The sequence below is a fragment of the Brassica napus genome, chromosome C9 (genome assembly GCF_020379485.1).
Source record: "Brassica napus cultivar Da-Ae chromosome C9, Da-Ae, whole genome shotgun sequence".
Classification (NCBI taxonomy): Eukaryota; Viridiplantae; Streptophyta; class Magnoliopsida; order Brassicales; family Brassicaceae; genus Brassica; species Brassica napus.
In genome coordinates, this window is record NC_063452.1 from 22,222,974 (window position 1) to 22,244,532 (window position 21,559).

At 36.4% G+C, this 21,559-nt stretch overlaps 2 long non-coding RNA genes across 2 annotated transcripts; both read left to right on the plus strand.

The window, feature by feature from the left end:
* Positions 1 to 1,802: 1,802 nt before the first annotated feature.
* LOC111209906 lies at positions 1,803 to 4,903 on the plus strand. Its single transcript, XR_002661307.2, has 4 exons — positions 1,803 to 3,377; positions 3,465 to 3,555; positions 3,870 to 4,466; positions 4,537 to 4,903. It is a non-coding gene; the product is annotated as an uncharacterized LOC111209906 (long non-coding RNA).
* Positions 4,904 to 9,141: 4,238 nt separating this feature from the next.
* On the plus strand, positions 9,142 to 10,940 carry LOC125593195. Its single transcript, XR_007329145.1, has 3 exons — positions 9,142 to 9,763; positions 9,838 to 9,957; positions 10,043 to 10,940. It is a non-coding gene; the product is annotated as an uncharacterized LOC125593195 (long non-coding RNA).
* Positions 10,941 to 21,559: the final 10,619 nt, after the last annotated feature.

Genomic DNA, 21,559 nt, shown 5'->3' on the forward strand with positions numbered 1-21,559 from the left:
TTAGTTGGAAAGCATCTGTGTCATCTTGACAATATGGACATGATAGCTTCCCATGTGTTGTCCATCCAGATAACATACCATATGCTGGAAAGTCACTTATTGTCCACATAAGTACTGCCCGCATCTGAAAGTTTTCTTTGCGCGAAACATCGTATGTCTCAAAACCATGCGCCCATAGTTGTTGCAACTCATATATTAGTGGTTGAAGAAACACATCTAGTGATCTTTTAGGATGATCTGGCCCGGGGACGAGAATTGAGAGAAACAAAAACTCTCGTCGCATGCACAAGCTCGGCCGTAAGTTGTACGGTGTCACAATAACTGGTCATAGAGAATACTGTCTTCCATGCTTTCCAAATGGGCTGAAACCATCAGTAGATAATCCAAGATAAACATTTCTTCTCTCTTCCGCAAATTCTGGATATGTTGACTGGAAATGTTTCCAAGCCTTTGCATCTGAAGGATGTCTAATCTCACCATTTGTGGAATGCTCTGCATGCCATCTCATTGCTTTTGATGTGCGCTCACACTGATACAACCTCTTCAATCTTTCCGTCAAAGGCAAATACCACATTCTTTTGAATGGGATCGGAACTCTTCCCCTCGTCTCCTGATAACGAGGTTTCCCACAAAATTTGCATACATTCCGTGTCTCATCCGCTCTCCAGTAGATCATGCAGTTGTCAATACATACATCTATCACTTCATACGGTAGTTGAAGACCTGCAACAAGTTTCTGAACCTCGTAGTATGAACCCGGTGCAAGGTTATCCTCAGGTAGAATACCTTTGACAAAATCAGTAATCGCATCCATACATTCTTCAGCCAAATTATAGTCTGTCTTAATACCCATTAATCTAGTTGCAGATGATAAGACTGAATGACCATCTCTACAATTTTGATACAAAAGTTGTTTTCCTGCATCCAACATGTCAAAAAATCTCCTAGATTCGGGGTTTGGTTCTTCCCCTCTATAATGATCATGTACCATCTGCTCAGTACCTACACCATAATCTATATCCGTTCTAGATTCTTCTAACCTAATATCAGGCTGAGGTTCACTAACAGGCTGAGGTTCGCTAGTACTACCATATTCATAACCAGTTTTCCCATGAAGGTACCAAACTTTATAATTACGTGAAAACCCTTTCATATACAAATGAGTCCAAACATCAAATTCTTTTATAACCTTATTATTATTGCAAGAAGAGCAGAGACATCTTAACATACCACTTTTTGCATCCGGTTTCTGTTGAACAAGCCTCATGAATTCTCCAATCCCTTGAACGTATTCTTCCGTAAGCAAATTGGTGTTCGGATCCAAATGAGGTGTATCCATCCACGAACGATAATAAACTTCTGAAGACATGATTTTCACGGAATTGTTATGACTAAAGAGAATGAAGAGAGAATGAAGTGTGAATGAGTTGAATGAGGAGGGGTTGTAGTTATAGGAAATTGCTTACGGACCTCCGACGACTTTCCGACGAAATTCCGACGGATGTAAAGCAGTCCGTCGGAATTCCGTCGGTATTGTCCAATCTCAAACGGCTATACAACGGTCATATATATTTGTCGGCAACGGTCACATGGTTCGTCGGAATTCCGTCGGAAAATACCGACGGAATTCCGACGACTTTACTGTTAATCGGAATGTCGTCGGAAATTCGTCGGAATATACCGACGAACTTCCGACGACTACAACGGTTACATTTTTTATCGGAATGTCGTCGAAAAGTCGTCGGAATATTCTGACGACCCTTGTTTCGTCGGGATTCCGTCGGAAATGGCCGACGGAATTCCGACGACTTCATTTTTTGGATTTGGTCGGTAATCCGTCACAAATCCGTCACAAATGTCCGACGACATTGGTGTCCGTCGGAACCTCCGTCGGAATTCGGCGTGTTTTCTTGTAGTGCAGGGCCAAAGCTTAAAAGAGGTTATCCTATACCTTCCTAGACCGGTCTTCTCACATGGTCAACTCTACGTGGCCCTCTCACGTGTAACAAGCAAAGCAGGACTAAAAATCATCAAAGGCGAAGACTCACACAAACAAAAAGTGAAGAACATAGTCTACAAAGAAATCTTCAACCGCCTTCATCCACATGAGAGTAAGTAAAATTCAAAAATCAGAATCTAATGGAAGATTTCAAAGTGGTTATCTATCTAAAAATTCATATCTATCTACTATGCAGCACTCGAGGTACCACCAGAAATGAATCAGAACTAAAACTCCTTCCGTGATGAAGGTTACCTCAGTGCTTACAAGTACGTCTCCCTACTTTACTATCTAATTAATTGATAACTAATACTAATCTATGTTCACTGATATATTTAAAAATAAATTGCAGGCTCCCCAACACGGAAACTCCTTCCCTTCCACCACCTACTTCGTCAAAAGTCCACCGTCCTATTTACGTTTTTTTCTTCTATGTTTTAAGACATTAACATCTGCTCTTAATAATGATAAGGACAATTTTGCTTCTACGCATAATTTATAACAAACTAAAATTTTAAAGAGATTAAGATTATTTTTTTTTTACAACTTTAAATACATTATATTACTCAAACAACCTGATGTGTTAATCGATTTTTGCCTTCAATATGACATACACTGTTTAATTTAAAATAATGTATTGCAAATAATTTCATACAAAATAACCCGGGCGTAGCCCGGGACCGCCTCTAGTTATATATAAGAGGGTTTCCTCTCTCCTTAGGATCCACGTATGAAATTCATTTCATAGCATCGCGAGACGTGTCCAGTCTGCAAACCGCATCGTTTCATTAAAGATGGTCCTGTTGGGCTTCATTCTGATTCATGTTTGCTTACGTTTTGGGCTGTTAGCTGCGGCAGCGGCTAGAGATCAAAATTCAAGATGAAAAAAGGAGTATCCAAAGGGAAAGAGAGAAGAACAGGAGAAGAAATCTTTTGTTTTCAGTCGTACAGAGGAGTGAGAAATGAGGAATAATGGTCACTACTTTTTTTGGCGTTAGCGGCAACACCGAAAAGCTTCTTTTATTCTGACGCCGCGTCTCTGTTCAGCGACAACACCGAAAAACTTATGAACAAATCTATGACGCCGCGTCTCTGTTCAGCGTTCGTTAAACGAACATGGCTATTATATGTTTTTGCGGCCCGATGGAGATCGTCTCTCCCCCTTAGATCTATGGGGGTGACGCCTGATCATATTAACTACTTTTCACTCATAAAGACAACCCGGAAACGTTACAGATGCATTCAATTGTTGTCGTTAACGAACTTCTTAACTCCTTCAACTCATGCCAAGCACGATTCCCCATTCCCGTAAATATCATCCTTTCATATCTCACAGAAAATGATTGAGCTACTGAAATCTCATGGCAGTTTATCTTATGTGAGTTTTGAGATTTTCATGATTTTGATTTATTCTCGGAGATCTGAATGCAAATGTTACAGATTCAATGTTTCTCGATGCATTTAGGGAGATGGGTGAAGTTGTGTCGGTTCGTTTCTGTAGGGATATGGCACTTGGAGATCGCATTAATTTGTCAATTTCACCAGTCTCCAAGATGGTTAGAGTTCTCTTGATTATGATTTCTGATTTGTTAGTTAATTATAAATTCTTTGCAAACATGAACTTAAATCTGGTTTCCAGTTTGAATGGTATTAGGGATTAGAGGACCGGGAAGAACAAAAAGTGTTGTCTTTTTTTCCCGTAATTAGGCTGTGCTTCGATGCAGAGGCCGGCAATGAGTTCACAACTCTGCTCTGTCTCAGATTTGGTGAAAGATTAGTCGACTAGAGAACGAATATAGAGGCTTGGAAAATGTTTGCTCGATGTATAGTTGTTTTCACGTCAATTTGATCTTAATTTTTTTTTTGGTAGGATGCTGGAAAAGATGTGTTGGAAAGCTATTCAAGAGGACTGACGATGTTCTCTATGTAGACAAAACCATGAGAGGTATTGAATAAGTTATAATAGGTTTTAGACTATACGTCTACGTTTCTTCTTTTTCTTTCTCTTATGCCTCCTGTAAATTAAATTTAGACTTTTAAAAATATGTCAAGCCTGGAAAAATATATTCAGTTTCTTTTACTCAAATTCTGGATATAATAAGCCATGTTCATCAAGAAAGAAGGGAACAACGATCCAAGCTTCTTTGCTCCTTTGATTCTCACTTTCCAGAGATCTTTCCAGAGATCTCTCATGATCATAAGAAAACAACTATGCAACAGTAGACCCACTTGAGCTGTCATCATCCACTGAACAATTGTTACGTCCTAGCTATCATTCCGTATGACCCTCTCCTCAGAACTTGGTGCTGCTGGTTTGATTGATTTTTAAGCCAACGAGTGGCTCAAAGATTGCCCCTGTCACTACTGTTTGAAGCATTGCTTCTTGATTGACCTGAGCTTATCCCGTCTTCCAAAAGCGTCCATGGGTCACCCACATCCCTGTTGTCTGGTTCTTACTGTTGACACGGTAACAACATCGTCTCCTTCAGCTTCCCTTATGCTCCTGCTGTACTGTTACAGTATTTTTTGTATCGCAGGGGAGTTTATTTGATTGAGCTCAGCAGAAGATCTCGAGGGTCAAACAAGTGTGACACTACAAGAAAACATCGTTATTCTGACGGAAAATGAGAAATTTGGGTTTTCTCGTAATATACCGATGAAATACCGAGGAAATCATATTCCTCGGAAAACACCGACGAATATCCGAAGATATATTATAGCTGTTAGAGAGTCGTTGGAGGATTTTAAAATTCCAAAGGAAAGAGCCGTTGCCTCGGAATTGCCTCAGAATATACCGATGAAATACCGAGTAAATCATATTCCTCGGAAAACACCGACGAATATCCGAGGATATATTATAGCCGTTAGAGAGCCGTTGGGGGATTTTAAAAATTCTGAAGAAATTCCGAGGAAAGAGCCGCTGCCGTCGGGATTCCGTCGGAATTTCCTCGGTACTGTCGGCAGTATTTCATCTATAAATACCCGCACCCCCCCAACCTCTTCATTCACTCAATTTCTTCATCCTCTCACATACTATATTTACACACGAATTTGATTGAAAAAAACATGTCTTCTTCAAATTATTATCGTTCTTGGATCGATCGACCTCATTTGGATCCGAACACGAGATTGTTTACGAAAGAATACCAACAAGGTATAACCGAATTCATGGGGTTAGTTCAACGACAACCGGAAGCAGAAACGGGTATGTTAAAATGTCCTTGCTCTAATTGTAAAAATAGAAAGATTATTAAAGAGTATGATGTTCAGACTCATCTATATTTGAATGGGTTTACACAAAGTTACAAAATTTGGTATCATCATGGAGAAACTGATTATGAATATGGTAGTACTATCGAACCTCAGCATGCGGTTATGTTAGAAGAACCAATTAGAATGGATGTAGATTATGGTGTATGTACTGAGCAGATGGTAAATGATCATTTTAGAGGGGAAGATTTACCCAATGCAGAAGCTATGAGATTTTATGATATGTTGGATGCTGGAAAGCAACCCTTGTATGAAGGTTGCAGAGATGGTCATTCAGCTTTATCATCTGCAACAAGACTGATGGGCATTAAAACAGATTATAATTTGGCTGAAGACTGTGTGGATGCGATTGCTGATTTTGTAAAAGGTATTCTACCTGAGGATAATGTAGGCCCTGGTTCATACTACGAGGTTCAGAAACTGGTAGCTGGTCTTGGTTTATCGTATCAGGTAATAGATGCATGCAGCGATAACTGCATGATTTATTGGAGGGCGGATGAACAGCGGGTTACATGCAAATTTTGTGGAAAGGCTCGTTATAAAGATACGAGTGGAAGAGTTCCTGTGCCATTTAAAAGGATGTGGTATTTGCCTTTGACGGAAAGGTTGCAGAGGTTGTATCAGTCTGAACGCACAGCGCAACCAATGAGATGGCATGCGAAGCATTCAACAAATGGTGAGATTAGATATCCTTCGGATGCAAAAGCGTGGAAGCATTTCCAATCAACATATCCCGACTTTGCGTATGAGAGAAGAAATGTCTACCTTGGATTATGTACTGATGGTTTCAGCCCGTTTGGCAAGAGTGGAAGACAATATTCTCTATGGCCAGTCATTATTACACCATACAACTTACCGCCAAACTTGTGCTTGCGACGAGAGTTTTTGTTTCTCTCCATTCTCGTTCCCGGACCAGAGCATCCTAAGAGATCACTTGATGTGTTTCTTCAGCCACAAATATATGAGTTGCAACAACTATGGGCTCAAGGTGCTAAAACATACGATGTTTCATGTAAAGAAAACGTTCAAATGCGGGCAGTACTTATGTGGACAATAAGTGATTTTCCAGGATATGGTATGTTATCTGGATGGACAACGCATGGAAGGCTATGATGTCCATATTGTCAAGATAACACTGATGCTTTCCAACTAAAACAAGGAAGGAAAACGTGTTGGTTTGACTGTCACAGGAGATTCCTACCACCTGATCATCCATATCGTAGGAGTAGGAATTTGTTTACGAAGAACAAGAGGGTGTTTGACAGTCCACCTCCGGAAATTTGTCGACACAACTAAGAGATTTTGGTGCAGAAAGGACGCCAGACCAAGGTGGACATGTGCATTATCCGGTAGATGCTGTTGGAGAACTACATAACTGGCACAAAAAAAGTATTTTCTGGGATCTGCCATACTGGAAGGATCATCTGCTGAGACATAATTTAGATGTCATGCATATTGAGAAGAACTTTTTTGACAATCTCATGAACACGATCCTTAACGTTCAAGGTAAAACAAAGGATAATTTGAAGTCAAGACTGGATTTAGTCGATATATGTGCTCGTTCAGAACTTCATGTTGATGAGAATGGTAGGGCTTCTTTTCCCATATTCCGACTTGATGCAGAGGGAAAAGATGCGTTCTTTGATTGGATTTCAAACGATGTGGAATTTCTAGACGGTTACGCATCTAATTTGCGTAACTGTGTCGACAGAAATGAAGGAAAGTTTATCGGCTTGAAGAGTCACGATTGCCATGTAATGATGCAGCGCCTCCTCCCATTTGCCTACAAGGAACTATTACCACGGAATGTTCATGAAGCAATTGCATGGATTAATGCTTTCTTCCGCGATTTATGCACGAGATCAATGACTCTTGAAGGTATTGAAAATTTGAAGACTAACATAGCCGTGATTCAGTGCAACATTGAGAAGATATTTCCTCCATCATTTTTTGATGTTATGGAGCATCTTGTTATTCACCTGGCAAGAGAATTGGAACTTGGTGGTCCTGTGCAGTATAGATGGATGTATTTGTATGAGCGCTATATGTACCATTTGAAGAAGATGGTGAAAAATTATAGTAGGGTGGAAGGTTTTATTATCGCACAGATGATAAATTCAGAAACTTAAAACTTTGCCGAGTTTACAATCATGTGTATTAATAACATTTATTTACAAATTAAATAATTTTTTAAATGTTAAAGATTTGTTATATCAAGTACCCCCGGGTTAGGAACAGAGATGATCCATGGGTCACTGTTACTTCACTCAACCCGAGAGGCCGAGTTCAGGGAAGTTCTGAGCTGGAAGACCCACTACAAACAAGCACATCCGGTAATTACAGTGCAGCAGAAGATTTAGCTGCAGTTGGCCTTGTAGTCGATTTAACCGACTTTGAAGAGGAAGCTGTCGTTCACGTAGAGGATGAACCAGAGATTGGAGAGTTTCACCAAGATCCAGATTCAGATTCATCTGGTGATGATGACTCGGAAACAGAGTAGCATCGCCTTTTTTTTTTAATATAAGAATACCGAAGAAATTCCGACGGATAATAGGATTTAGGGATTTCCTCAGAATTTCCTCGGAATAGTCCGAGACTTTTCCGACGATTTAGGGCTTTTCTTTTAGGGTTTCGATTTCCTAGGAAAAGCCTCGGAATATTCCGAGGCTTTTCCGAGGAAGTAGGGTTTTTAAACCGAAAGCAACGTTTTGCGGTTTGAATAACACTTATATAACCCTTATTAAGTGTCTTAGACTGATTATGAAGTCAAAAATTTGTTCCTTACCCTATAATAAACACTTTTCCGATTCTATGAACGAAATCCCCACAACATAAGAGAAACACTTATACACTTTAAAGAACGGTAAAGTGAATACTTACAATTCGTTTTAAAATTTTGTTATTTCAAAGTTTATGATCATTTATACAAAGATTCCTCAGTGGTATGCATTGTATTTGTATAAGAAATGATATAGGGCAAAAAAATTTGATGTTTTGAAACCCCAAACATGTGTTCCTCGGAATTTTCTCGGAATAGTCCGAGGAAATTCCGAGGAACAATATAAACCAATAGAAATACATGCATATGATATTCTTTTTCCTCGAATTAATGAACATACAGAGGAAATTCCGACGGATATTTAAGTGTCCGTCGGAATTTCTTCGGAATATTTTCATTTAACCGGGCAAACCAGCCGCCAAATATTTCGCGAAAATTGAAATTGAAAATACCGAGGAAATTCCGACGGATAGTTTCCGTCGGACCCTAGTTTTTATAAACACGAAACACTTCTTCTTCCCCATTTCTCTCTTCTTCCTCCGGCGATCTCTCTCTTCTTCCGGCGATCTCCCCCTTCTCTCGCGACGATCTCTCCAGCGAATCAATCCTCTCTATTCCTACACAAATCATGTAAGGACCCTATCTCACTCTCTTAGGTTCTATTTGTTAGGTTTTTAAGTAGATTTGATGATTTTAGAAAAATTTTTATAGATTTTTGTTAGGGTGATTGGTTAGGATTGTGATTTGGTTGTGTAATAGGTTTAGAATTGTGATTTGGTTGGATAATTTGTTGTGTTGAATTGATTTAGAACTTTTTTATAAATTTTTTATTATTTTTGTATTTATAAAATCGATTTTGGATTTTACAAAATGTTTTTTGTATATATATTCGATTTTTGGATTTATAAAAGATGATTTCATATTTATAAAAATATTTATATTTATTAAAACTAATTTTTTATTTATAAAACATTTTTTTTTATTTATAAACAATATTTTATTATTTTTTGTATTTATAAAAACTATTTTTAAATATGTTTTTCAATTAATATTTATTAAAACTATTTTTAAATATGTTTTCTTTTAATTTATATATTTATTATAACTAATTTTAAATATTTTTTCAATTAATATTTATTAAAACTATTTTTAAATATGTTTTTTTTTTAATTTACAGGTCTACTGGTGATCAGACTCGGTCTCGATCTCGTCGTGCCTCACCACGAGGTCGTAGTGGTACGGGGAGCCACTCTCAGGGTTCGTCCAGCCACTCTCGGTGGTCGAGCAGCCACTGTCGGGATTCTTCATTTCCCGCTCCGGTTCTTGCTCCCGCTGCTGCACCCCTTCCCGTTGCTGCACCCCCTCCCGTTGCTGCACCCCCTCCCACTGCTGCACCCCCTCCCGCTCCTCCAGTCGTTCCGGGAGTGATGACTGTTGCCCAGTTGGTTCAACAACCCGGTCGTGAGCATCTTCTCTATCTCACTCCGTTTCCAAAGGGACGACGTCAAACATGGTAATTAAAAGTCTTTTTTTTTTCCTTTCATTAAAATTTGATTCATTATTAATAATTTGTTTCTTATATTAGGTTCAACCGATCCGGGAACGGGATCAGCGGATGGATCAACAATATTATGTACTCGAACCTCAGCAAGGGATATCCGACTTTCACTCACTTCTCTGCCGAGGACCAGGAGATGTGGTTTCGTCAGTTTGCGGTAAGTATTCTAATTTTTTTACTTATATTTTTAATTTAATATAAAATTTCTACAAATTGTGTTTTTTTTTCCAGCAAGAGTTCACGTGGAATCCCGATCACACAAACTTTATCCATGACACCTTCGTCCATAAAGTTATGGACAACTATGGGAAGCAGATCTACGAGTAGAAGCAGAAGTGGCTCATCAACCAGGTTTTTTTAATTTATTAAACAATTTTTTGAATTTATTAAACTATTTTTGGATTTATTAAACTATTTTATATTTTTTTATTAAAAGGTCCCGAAGTCGATCAACAACACGGTCTGAGAGGAGTTGTGTGTGCATTGGGATAATGACGAGACGAAAGCTACCTCCGTGACCAACTCCACCAGCCGCAAGAGCGATCGTGGCGGGAAGGGCATGTACAAGCACAATTTGAGTGCCCAGACTATTGTCACTCTGGGGGATCGCTTGGTAAGTTCAATCTCTTTTTTTTTTTAATTATTTAAGTATTTTTATTTTATTTTTTATGCATTTCTTCTAATTTCTAATGTTTGTTTAACTTTTGTTTTTTCAAGGCGGATGAAAATGATGGCCAGCCGGTTGATGATTTCGTTCTAATGAAGACGGCGCATACCAACAAGCACACCGGAGAGATTGATGATGGTGTTGTGAGGGATGTGCTCAGCCTGATCGAAACTTAGAAGGAAGACGAAGAGACCCGTCTATCTCAGCTTCAAACCGACCTGGACGCCACTTCGACGGCTTCGACTAACTTGTCCCGGATTCGAACAACGAAATCGTTGAATCAGTATGTTCTTTATAAAAAATTTCAATTCATTTATTTCTTTATTTTCATTTTATCATCTTTTCTATTATTTAAATTTGTTTATTTTCTATTTCAATCGGTTCCAAAGAAGAAGGGACGTTTGATCGGTTTGGGTCATCGAGCCCGGTCGGTTCCTCCTTCTGCACCACAGTCCTATGTTGATCCAGAAGGGCTTATAGACCAGTTGAATGACAAAGATGACCGCATAGCTGTGTTGGAGCAAAAGATGGCGGATCAAGAGGTGGGATGGGAGGCAACGAGGAAGCAGAACGAGCAAATGATGGAGATGATGAAGAGGATGTACCCGAACGAGCAGTTCCCGTAGTTTCTTTCTTTTTTTTTCAAAAACTCTGAATGTTTTATTTTGGTATGTACAACTTTGAATATTATCTAATATGTTTTCTATTTCAATTTTAAATTTATATTTTCGAATTTCAATTAAAAAAATAAATTTTTAATTTTTAAAAAAACATTATTTTTGGGAATATTCCGAGGAAGTGTATCCCTCGGGATATTCCGACGACAACTTCCTCGGAATATTCTGAGGGACATATGTCCTCGGAATATCCCGACGGATACACTTCCTCGGAATATTCCGATGGCAAAGGTTTCTCGGAATATTCCGACGGCCGAGGATCGTCATAATATTCCGATACCTCTTTTCTCTCGGAATGTTTCCGAGGACCGTTCCATCGGAAATATCCGAGGAGATACCGACGAACAGTCCTAGAAAATGTTTCTTCGGAATGTCCTCGGAATCTTTAATACTCGGTATTCCCTCGGAGTTTTCGGAGGAAATTCTGAGGAAATTTTACTTTCCGACGAGAAATTTCCGACGACCATTCTCGTCGGTATGTCCTCGGAATACCGTTATTCCGAGGACATACCGACGATATTTGTCGTCGGAATCCCGGTGTTTTCTTGTAGTGTGAGTGCGGTCGGCTGAACAGAATGTGGCTGACTCGAGAGAGATAAATGTAGAGAAGGAAGGAGGATTATCAACTGCTCGGATCCACCATCTAATGGTGTTTGGCAACTGCACCCGCGTAAGTTCGTTCTACATTATTGTCAAGCAAAAGCCTAGCAACTTCAACGATGGTAAGTTTCAGTCAACAAGACTGTCTATGGAGGTTTTATAATTTATTTTTTAGGAACCTATAAGCTTTATACTGCATCACAACCGAACAAGATAGCGTCTTGGATGATTCAGTATGAAAAGACCTTGGTTTTAGCCAAATTTTGCTGGAGATTGCTAAACATTCCATAGAGTACACACAGTAAACCGTCAAATTAGACATCAAGAATGGGTCACTACGGGAAGAACATACAACATAATTTTCATAAACTACCTGGCTACCAAGCAAACGAACTATTGTACCCAAATATAATGAGAATAGTATATTATTTGTTTGATGCATCTGGTATTAGACCATTATTTCCATTTGATAGTAAAATGATCGACTTTGTTCCGCTTCCACAGAAAAACATTCATAACTAATCCACATTATATTTATTCATATTATAACACTGCAAACATGCATCCTAGAAATCTGGAACTCGGCAGAAAACAACCCTTCAGGTACGTCCGAGCATAGCAAAAACAAGAAAGACGTCAACTATTAGTAAGTATAATTTTTTTTAATAATAAGGTAAGAGTAATTTAAAATTGACAGTATCCACAAAACACATTCACATGTCTCCACCGACAAAAATTCACACTAAATATCGCACCACTAAAAATACAAAATAACATATGTCTACATATTGTCAGCTATAAATAATTTTAAAACTAACAATACATCAAATATTTATGGTTTTCTATTATTTTTTTGGTTTAGCCTAAATGTTGGTGGTAAAAAAAAACAATTGCGAAATTCATTATTTTCAAAATTTTGTTGATGTGAATTTAAAGAAATATATAAAAAAATATATTTTTCTCAAACATAATCATACATAAATAGTTTTATACTACTTGCTCTTAAAAAATACAATAAATTGGCTTTTCTTTTTTCGGATTGTTTAAACTATTAAATTCAGTTATTAAAATCTATTAAATCACTACAAGAAAACAGCGGTATTCTGACGGACATTCCGACGGAAAATGAAATCCTCGGAATATCCCTCGGAATTTCCTCGGAAATTCCGAGGAAACACAAAATTTGGTTTCCTCAGAATTTCCTCGGAATATACCGACGGAATTCCGAGGAAATATCAATCCGTCGGAATATTCCGAAGAAAAATGTATTCCTCGGAAAAAACCGATGAATTCCGAGGAAATATTATAGCCGTTGGAGAGCCGTTGGGGGATTTTACAAAATTCCGAGGAAATTCCGACGAACTAGCCGTAGGCGTCGGAATTCCGTCGGAATTCCGTCGGAATTCCTTTGGTGTGTCGGCAGGATTTAAACTATAAATATAAACAGTCCTCTTCCTCTTCATTCACTCCATATCTTCATCCTCCCCCTTACTCTATTTACACACGAATTTGATTAATAAAAAATATGTCTTCTTCAAATTATTTTCGTTCTTGGATCGATCGACCTCATTTGGATCCGAACACGAGATTGCTTACGGAAGAATACCAACGAGGTATAACCGAATTCATGGGGTTAGTTCACCGACAACCGGAAGCAAAAATAGGTATGTTAAGATGTCCTTGCTCTAATTGTAAAAATAGAAAGGTTATTAAAGAGTGGGATGTTTGGACTCATCTATATTTGAGTGGGTTTACACGAAGTTACAAAATTTGGTATCATCATGGGGAAACTGATTATGAAAATGGTAGTACTAGCGAACCTAGTGTATACCAAGCCCCAAGATGAGAAAATTTGAGTAGATTGAGTGGTCAGTCAGTTTGAATCCTTTGAACATTCTTAAAAGCATGGATGTTGTTGGTTGATCAATGTTTGTGGCTTTTCCATGTTTCACAGCCTGCAGTTGATAGCTGAAAGAATGGTACTCAGATATTAGTTATTTGGTTTATCTAGCAAGGCAAAGCTGAATACGAATTAAAAACTACTCAAAACACAACCAAATAAAGATCGATCGATGCGTTTTTGTACAAATAAAGATCGATCGATGCATTTAAAAAAAGGCTCCCGAGATTTTGTTCAATCCATCGATGGGATAATCTAATCGATCGATCACATTGTTACGCTTTGGTCCATCTTAGTGATCGATCGATGCGTTTTCTGACATATATCCATCGATCGATCCGTTTATACAAAAACTTACAAGATTTTCCGAGGACATTCCGAGGAACGCTTGAGATTCTCGATCGATCGATGGGATAATCTAATCGATCGATCACATTGTTACGCTTTGGTCCATCTTAGTGATCGATCGATGTGTTTTCTGACATATATCCATCGATCGATCCGTTTATACAAAAACTTACAAGATTTTCCGAGGACATTCCGAGGAACGCTTGAGATTCTCGATCGATCGATGGGATAATCTAATCGATCGATCACATTGTTACGCTTTGGTCCATCTTAGTGATCGATCGATGCGTTTTCTGACATATATTCATCGATCGATCCGTTTATACAAAAACTTACAAGATTTTCCGAGGACATTCCGAGGAACGCTTGAGATTCTCGATCGACCGATGGGATAATCTAATCGATCGATCACATTGTTACGCTTTGGTCCATCTTAGTGATCGATCGATGCGTTTGTGGATATATATACATCGATCGATCCGTTTATAAAAAAACGTACGAGATTTTGTTACCCCAAACCCTGTTTCCTCGGAAAAGCCTCGGAATATTCCGAGGAAATTCCGAGGAACACCTGATATACTCTATCGATCGATGCGTTTTGGTACATATATCCATCGATCGATCCGTTTAAAAAAAATTGACGTATTGAAACCCCAAACACTAGTTCCTCGGAATTTCCTCGGCATATTCCGACGGAATTCCGAGGAAGAAAAGGGTTTCCTCGGAATTCCCTCGGAATAATCCGAGGAAATTCCAAGGAAATAGGGTTTTTAAACCGAAAACAACGTTTTGCGGTTTGAATAACACCTATATAACCCTTATTAAGTGTCTTACGTTCATTATGAAGTCAAAAATTTGTTCCTTACCGTATAATTAACACTTTTCCGATTGTATGAACGAAATCCCACAACATAAGAGAAACACTTATACCTTTTAATGAACGGTAATGGGAATACTTTCAATTAGTTTTGAAATTTGTTATTTCATGGTTTATGCTCATCTATACAAAGAATCCTCAATGGTATGCATTACAATTGTATAAGAAATGAAATACGGCAAAAAAATTGATGTTTTGAAACCCCAAACACTAGTTCCTCGGTATTCCTCGGAATATTTTCATTTTACCGGGCAAATATTTCGCGAAAATTGAAATTAGAATTCCGGCGGAATTCCGACGGATAATATCCGTCGGACCCTAGGTTTTATAACCACGAGCCCCTTCTTCTTCCCCATTTCTCTCTTCTTCCTCTGCGCGACTCCTCTCTTCTCTCCGGCGATTTTCCCCTGAAATCCGACGATATCTCCGGCGATCTCCCCCTTCTCTTACACAAATCATGTAAGGACCATATCCCACTCTCTTAGGTTCTATTTGTTAGGTTTTTGTGTAGTTTTGATAGATTTTTGTTAGGGTGATTGGTTAGGATTGTGATTTGGTTGTATAATAGGTTTAGAATTGTGATTTGGTTGAATAATTTGTTTTGTTGAATTGATTTAGAATTTTTTATAATTTTTTTATTTTTTTTTGTATTTATAAAATCGATTTTTGTATATAAAATCGATTTTTGTATTTTACAAAACGATTTTTCTATATAAATTCGATTTTTTGGATTTTACAAAATCTTTTTTGTATATAAATTCGATTTTTTGGATTTTACAAAACATTTTTAATATCTATAAAACTTTTTTGTGATTAAAAACTATTATTTGGGATTTAAAATATTTTTAATATATATATATATATTATTAAAACTATTTTTTGTAATTATTAAACTATTTTTTATTTATTAAAACTATTTTTTGTTTATTAGAACTATTTTTATATATTTATTAAATATTTTTAATATCTATAAATCTTTTTTTGTGATCAAAAACTATTATTTGGGATTTTTAAAAAAAATTAATTTATATATTTCTGTATTTATTAAATATATTTTTTTAATTTACATGTCTCATGATGATCAGACCCGGCCTCAACAGCGTCGTGGTCGTGGTGGTACGGGGAGCCAGTCTCGGGATTCCAGCCATTTTCAGGATTCCCCTTCGCCAGCAAATGATGGAGATGATGCAGAGGATGTACCCGAACGAGGTGTTCCCGGACGTGCCAGACCCGTAGTTTTTTTTTTTTCCAAAAACTCGCAATGTTTTATTTTTATTTATGAAACTTTGAATATTAATTAATATGATTTCAATTTTAATTTTAATTTTATATTTTCGAATTTAAATTTCAACTTTTACATTCCGAGGAAATTAATTATATTTTTTACTCGATCGATCGATGCGTTTTTGGACATATATCTATCGATCGATCTGTTTATAAAAAAACGTTCAGAATATACCGAGGGACCTCTTCCTCGGAATATACCGAGTGACACCTTTCCTCGGAATATACCGAGGGACATGTTCCTCGGAATATACCGAGGGACATGTTCCTCAGAATATTCCGAGGAAGATGTCCCTCGGTATATTCCGAACGTTTTTTTTATAAACGGATCGATCGATGGATATTTGTCCAAAAATGCATCGATCGATGAACTTCCGAGGAAATATCCCGACGAAGTTTTCCCTCGGTATATTCCGAGGAGATTTCCAACAAACTAGTGATCCTCAGAATTTTCCCGGAAATTTGTTTCCTCGGAATTCCGTCGGAAAATTCCGAGGGATTTCCGAGGAAAGAAGAAATTCCGAGGAATTATTTCCGATGACTTATTTCGTCGGTATGTCGTCGGAATAACGTTATTCCGACGAAAGTCCGACGATTTTTTCCCTCAGTATCCTTGCTGTTTTCTTGTAGTGAATTCAAGAAAAGAAAACATTGTGAACAAAATAAAACATTAATATTTTTTGTGAATTGTTTTAATATAGTAACAAATATATTATTACTATGCTGTCAAAAAAAAAAAAAAATATATATATATTATTACTATAAAAAGAAATAGTCAAATTTATAGTAAAAATAGGGAAACTTACAATTAAAAATAACCTAAAAGTTTCATGAAATTTTGAAGTATATTATATTGTTTCGTTCATCTGCTTTTCTTTTTCACTTGTCTTACAAAAAAACTCATGGTCACATACGTTTTTGTTCGTAACAGTCACATGATTAATTGAATATTACTTGTCGAATATGATTAATTAATATTACTCATGCATTTTCACGTAACTTTAATCTTTGGTTCAGTTGGATCAGATTATACTGGTTTATCTGGTTTGAACATGTTAACAGTTGACCTCTGGTATACAAAAAATAAACAGTCTAAAAACTGTAGAAAGTTGTGTTTGGTCCAGTAGAGTTTTGTTTTTTGTTTTATTTTATTTGAAACTAAAAAGAAAAGAATGTGAAATCTTCAAAGTTGAAATTTAGACGAGCTGTACAGGTGAAACTGGGCTAGGCTTAGTCGACTTGAGAACGAATATAGAGGCTTTTGGAAAATGTTTGCTCGATGTATAGTTGTTTTCACGTCAATTTGATCTTAATTTTTTTTTTGTAGGATGCTGGAAAAGATGTGTTGGAAAGCTATTCAAGAGGACTGACGATGTTCTCTATGTAGACAAAACCATGAGAGGTATTGAATAAGTTATAATAGGTTTTAGACTATACGTCTACGTTTCTTCTTTTTCTTTCTCTTATGCCTCCTGTAAATTAAATTTAGACTTTTAAAAATATGTCAAGCCTGGAAAAATATATTCAGTTTCTTTTACTCAAATTCTGGATATAATAAGCCATGTTCATCAAGAAAGAAGGGAACAACGATCCAAGCTTCTTTGCTCCTTTGATTCTCACTTTCCAGAGATCTTTCCAGAGATCTCTCATGATCATAAGAAAACAACTATGCAACAGTAGACCCACTTGAGCTGTCATCATCCACTGAACAATTGTTACGTCCTATCATTCCGTATGACCCTCTCCTCAGAACTTGGTGCTGCTGGTTTGATTGATTTTTAAGCCAACGAGTGGCTCAAAGATTGCCCCTGTCACTACTGTTTGAAGCATTGCTTCTTGATTGACCTGAGCTTATCCCGTCTTCCAAAAGCGTCCATGGGTCACCCACATCCCTGTTGTCTGGTTCTTACTGTTGACACGGTAACAACATCGTCTCCTTCAGCTTCCCTTATGCTCCTGCTGTACTGTTACAGTATTTTTTGTATCGCAGGGGAGTTTATTTGATTGAGCTCAGCAGAAGATCTCGAGGGTCGAACAAGTGTGAGTGCGGTCGGCTGAACAGAATGTGGCTGACTCGAGAGAGATAAATGTAGAGAAGGAAGGAGGATTATCAACTGCTCGGATCCACCATCTAATGGTGTTTGGCTACTGCACCAGCGTAAGTTCCTTCTACATTATTGTCAAGCAAAAGCCTAACAACTTCAACGATCGTAAGTTTCAGTCAACAAGACTGTCTATGGAGGTTTTATAATTTATTTTTTAGGAACCTATAAGCTTTATACTGCATCACAACCGAACAAGATAGCGTCTTGGATGATTCAGTATGAAAAGACCTTGGTTTTAGCCAAATTTTGCTGGAGATTGCTAAACATTCCATAGAGTACACACAGTAAACCGTCAAATTAGACATCAAGAATGGGTCACTACGGGAAGAACATACAACATAATTTTCATAAACTACCTGGCTACCAAGCAAACGAACTATTGTACCCAAATATAATGAGAATAGTATATTATTTGTTTGATGCATCTGGTATTAGACCATTATTTCCATTTGATAGTAAAATGATCGACTTTGTTCCGCTTCCACACAAAAACATTCATAACTAATCCACATTATATTTATTCATATTATAACACTGCAAACATGCATCCTAGAAATCTGGAACTCGGCAGAAAACAACCCTTCAGGTACGTCCGAGCATAGCGAAAACAAGAAAGACGTCAACTATTAGTAAGGATAATTTTTTTTAATAATAAGGTAAGAGTAATTTAAAATTGACAGTATCCACAAAACACATTCACAAGTCTCCACGGACAAAAATTCACACTAAATATCGCACCACTAAAAATACAAAATAACATATGTATACATATATAGTCAGCTATAAATAATTTTAAAACTAACAATACATCAAATAGTTATGATTTTCTATTATTTTTTTGGTTTAGCCTAGATTTTGGTGGTAAAAAAAAACAATTGCGAAATTCATTATTTTCAAAATTTTGTTGATGTGAATTTAAAGAAATATATAAAAAAATATATTTTTCTCAAACATAATCATACATAAATAGTTTTATACTACTTGCTTTTAAAAAATACAATAAATTGGCTTTTCTTTTTTCGGATTGTTTAAAATATTAAATTCAGTTATTAAAATCTATTAAATTCAAGAAAAGAAAACATTGTGAACAAAATAAAACATTAATATTTTTTGTGAATTGTTTTAATATAGTAACAAATATATTATTACTATAAAAAGAAATAGTCAAATTTATAGTAAAAATAGGGAAACTTACAATTTAAAATAACCTAAAAGTTTCATGAAATTTTGAAGTATATTATATTGTTTCGTTCATCGCACTACAAGAAAACATGCCTATAACGAGGAAAAATTACGAGGAAATATATTCCTCGTAAATTTACGAGAAAATTACTACGATTTTACGACAAAACTGAATTTCGTCGTAAAGTCGTAGTAAAGTTACAAGGAAAATGTTTCGTGGTAATTTACATGTAAATTTACGTCGATTTTACGAAGAAAGAGAAAATTCGTTGTAAAGTCCTTGTTACTTTACAAGGTTTTTACGACGAAACATGTTACCATTAATTTTTGTGAAAACGTGTTTTAAGCATGCTTTACCCAACTGATACCCTCGGTTTAGAGATTTTGGAATAACTTGATTAGCTGCTATCAAAGTTACACCTCGTGAACGAATAGTTGCTAGAGAAGAATCACTTTTGCAAGAAGAAGTGTGTATCACTGAAGTGGAAGTATCTGAACAACAAACTGATGACATCCTTCTAATTGATGTGGATAACCGTCAATATGAAGATCTTTTCGACGATATGACGGATGAAGAAAGTGAAGAAGAGTTCGATGCAAGCGATGATAATCATTGTACTGATATTGTTGAAAACTCGAATGATTCAGAATGATGTAATATATGTTTTAAATATTTTTAAAAAATATATAAATCAGTTTAAGACTTATTGTAAGTGTATATTGTTTGGTTATAATAATTATTTGTTGGCTTTTAAGGATTTAATTGGAGTTTAGGGTTTAAGAGAAAATAGGATAAATGGGAGAATGGGGGAATGTGGTAAAAGGGATATGAGGTTATAGGTAAGAGAATTTGGGGGTTAGGGATTTGATTTTCAGGGATTCAGATATAGTCGTAGTAAATTCGTCGTAATAAAAAACACGGGCCTGGTATATTCCTTGTAATACACGTGTCCTTGTAAATTCGTTGTAATCATTTCCTTGTAAATTCGTTGTAAAGATTTCCTTGTAAATTCGTTGTAATGCTCCCTTGCAAATTCGTTGTAACTCTAAAAACGCGGGCCTGGTATATTTGTCGTAAACATGTGTCCTTGTAAATTCGTTGTAATTCTTTCTTTGTAAATTTATTGTAATGCTTTCCTTGTGAATTCGTTGTAACTTTACAAGGATTTTTTTTCACGAAACATGTTACCATTATTTTTGGTGAAAACATGTTTAAGCTGTTTTACCAAACTGATTTTGTTGTAAGCATTCTCAAGCCAAGCAAGTTAACTTCATTTCATACCCTCGGTTTAGAGATTACAGAATAATTTGATTATTTGCTATCAAGTGGTTGTTTGATTATAGTACTTATAACTTGCGTTTTAAGGATTCAATTGGAGTTTATGGTTTAAGAAAAAATATGATAAAGGGGATGATGTGGTAAAAGGGTATGGTGTAAATAGATAAGTGATTTTGGGGTTTAGGGATTTGATTTTCGGGGTTTCAGATATAGTCCTAGTAAATTCGTCGTAATAGAAAACACACGGGCCTGGTAGATTCCTCGTAATACATGTGTCCTTGTAAATTCGTTGTAATGCTTTCCTTGTAATTTCATTGTAAAGCTTTCCTTGTAAAGTCGTCGTAAAATTTTCCTTGTAAATTCGTCGTAAATATTCCTTGTAAATTCGTTGTAATTCTAAAAATGCGGACTTGGTAGATTCCTCGTAACACTAAAAACGCGGGCCTGGTAGATTCCTCGTAAAATTACGACGACTTTACGAGGAATGTTGTTTTCTTATATAAACTCGAAACATGAATGAGGAATGCCTCCTTCATTCATCTCAAACCACTTCTCTCCTTCTCTCAAAGGTATGTTGTTTTTAATATTAATTTAGGTTTAGGTGGTTAGTTTAGGTGGTTAGTTTAGGTAATTAGTTTAGGTGATTAGTTTAGTTAATTAGATTAGGTGGTTAGTTTAGGTGGTAATTTTAGGTAACAAAACTATATTCAAATATTAGGTTGAGGCATTTAAACGACTGATTAGATATTTTTTTTAAAAAATTAAATATATTTTATTTTCTTATAATTTTATGTAATTAATTATATTAATATGTTTCTTTTTCAAGGTGGCTCCTAAAAAGATGGAACTGACGGTATGAATAAGCTTCATCAATGAAGCCACAAGGACGACTTCATCCTACTCTTCGAGACGGAACCCATAGATGAAGTACGAGACTCTCCAGGAAGAAACACCTCCAACAACTACTTCGACGGCGTTCTCCCTTAGCTTTTTATTTTTCAATTTTTTTTGTTTTCTATTATTAATTTGAATAT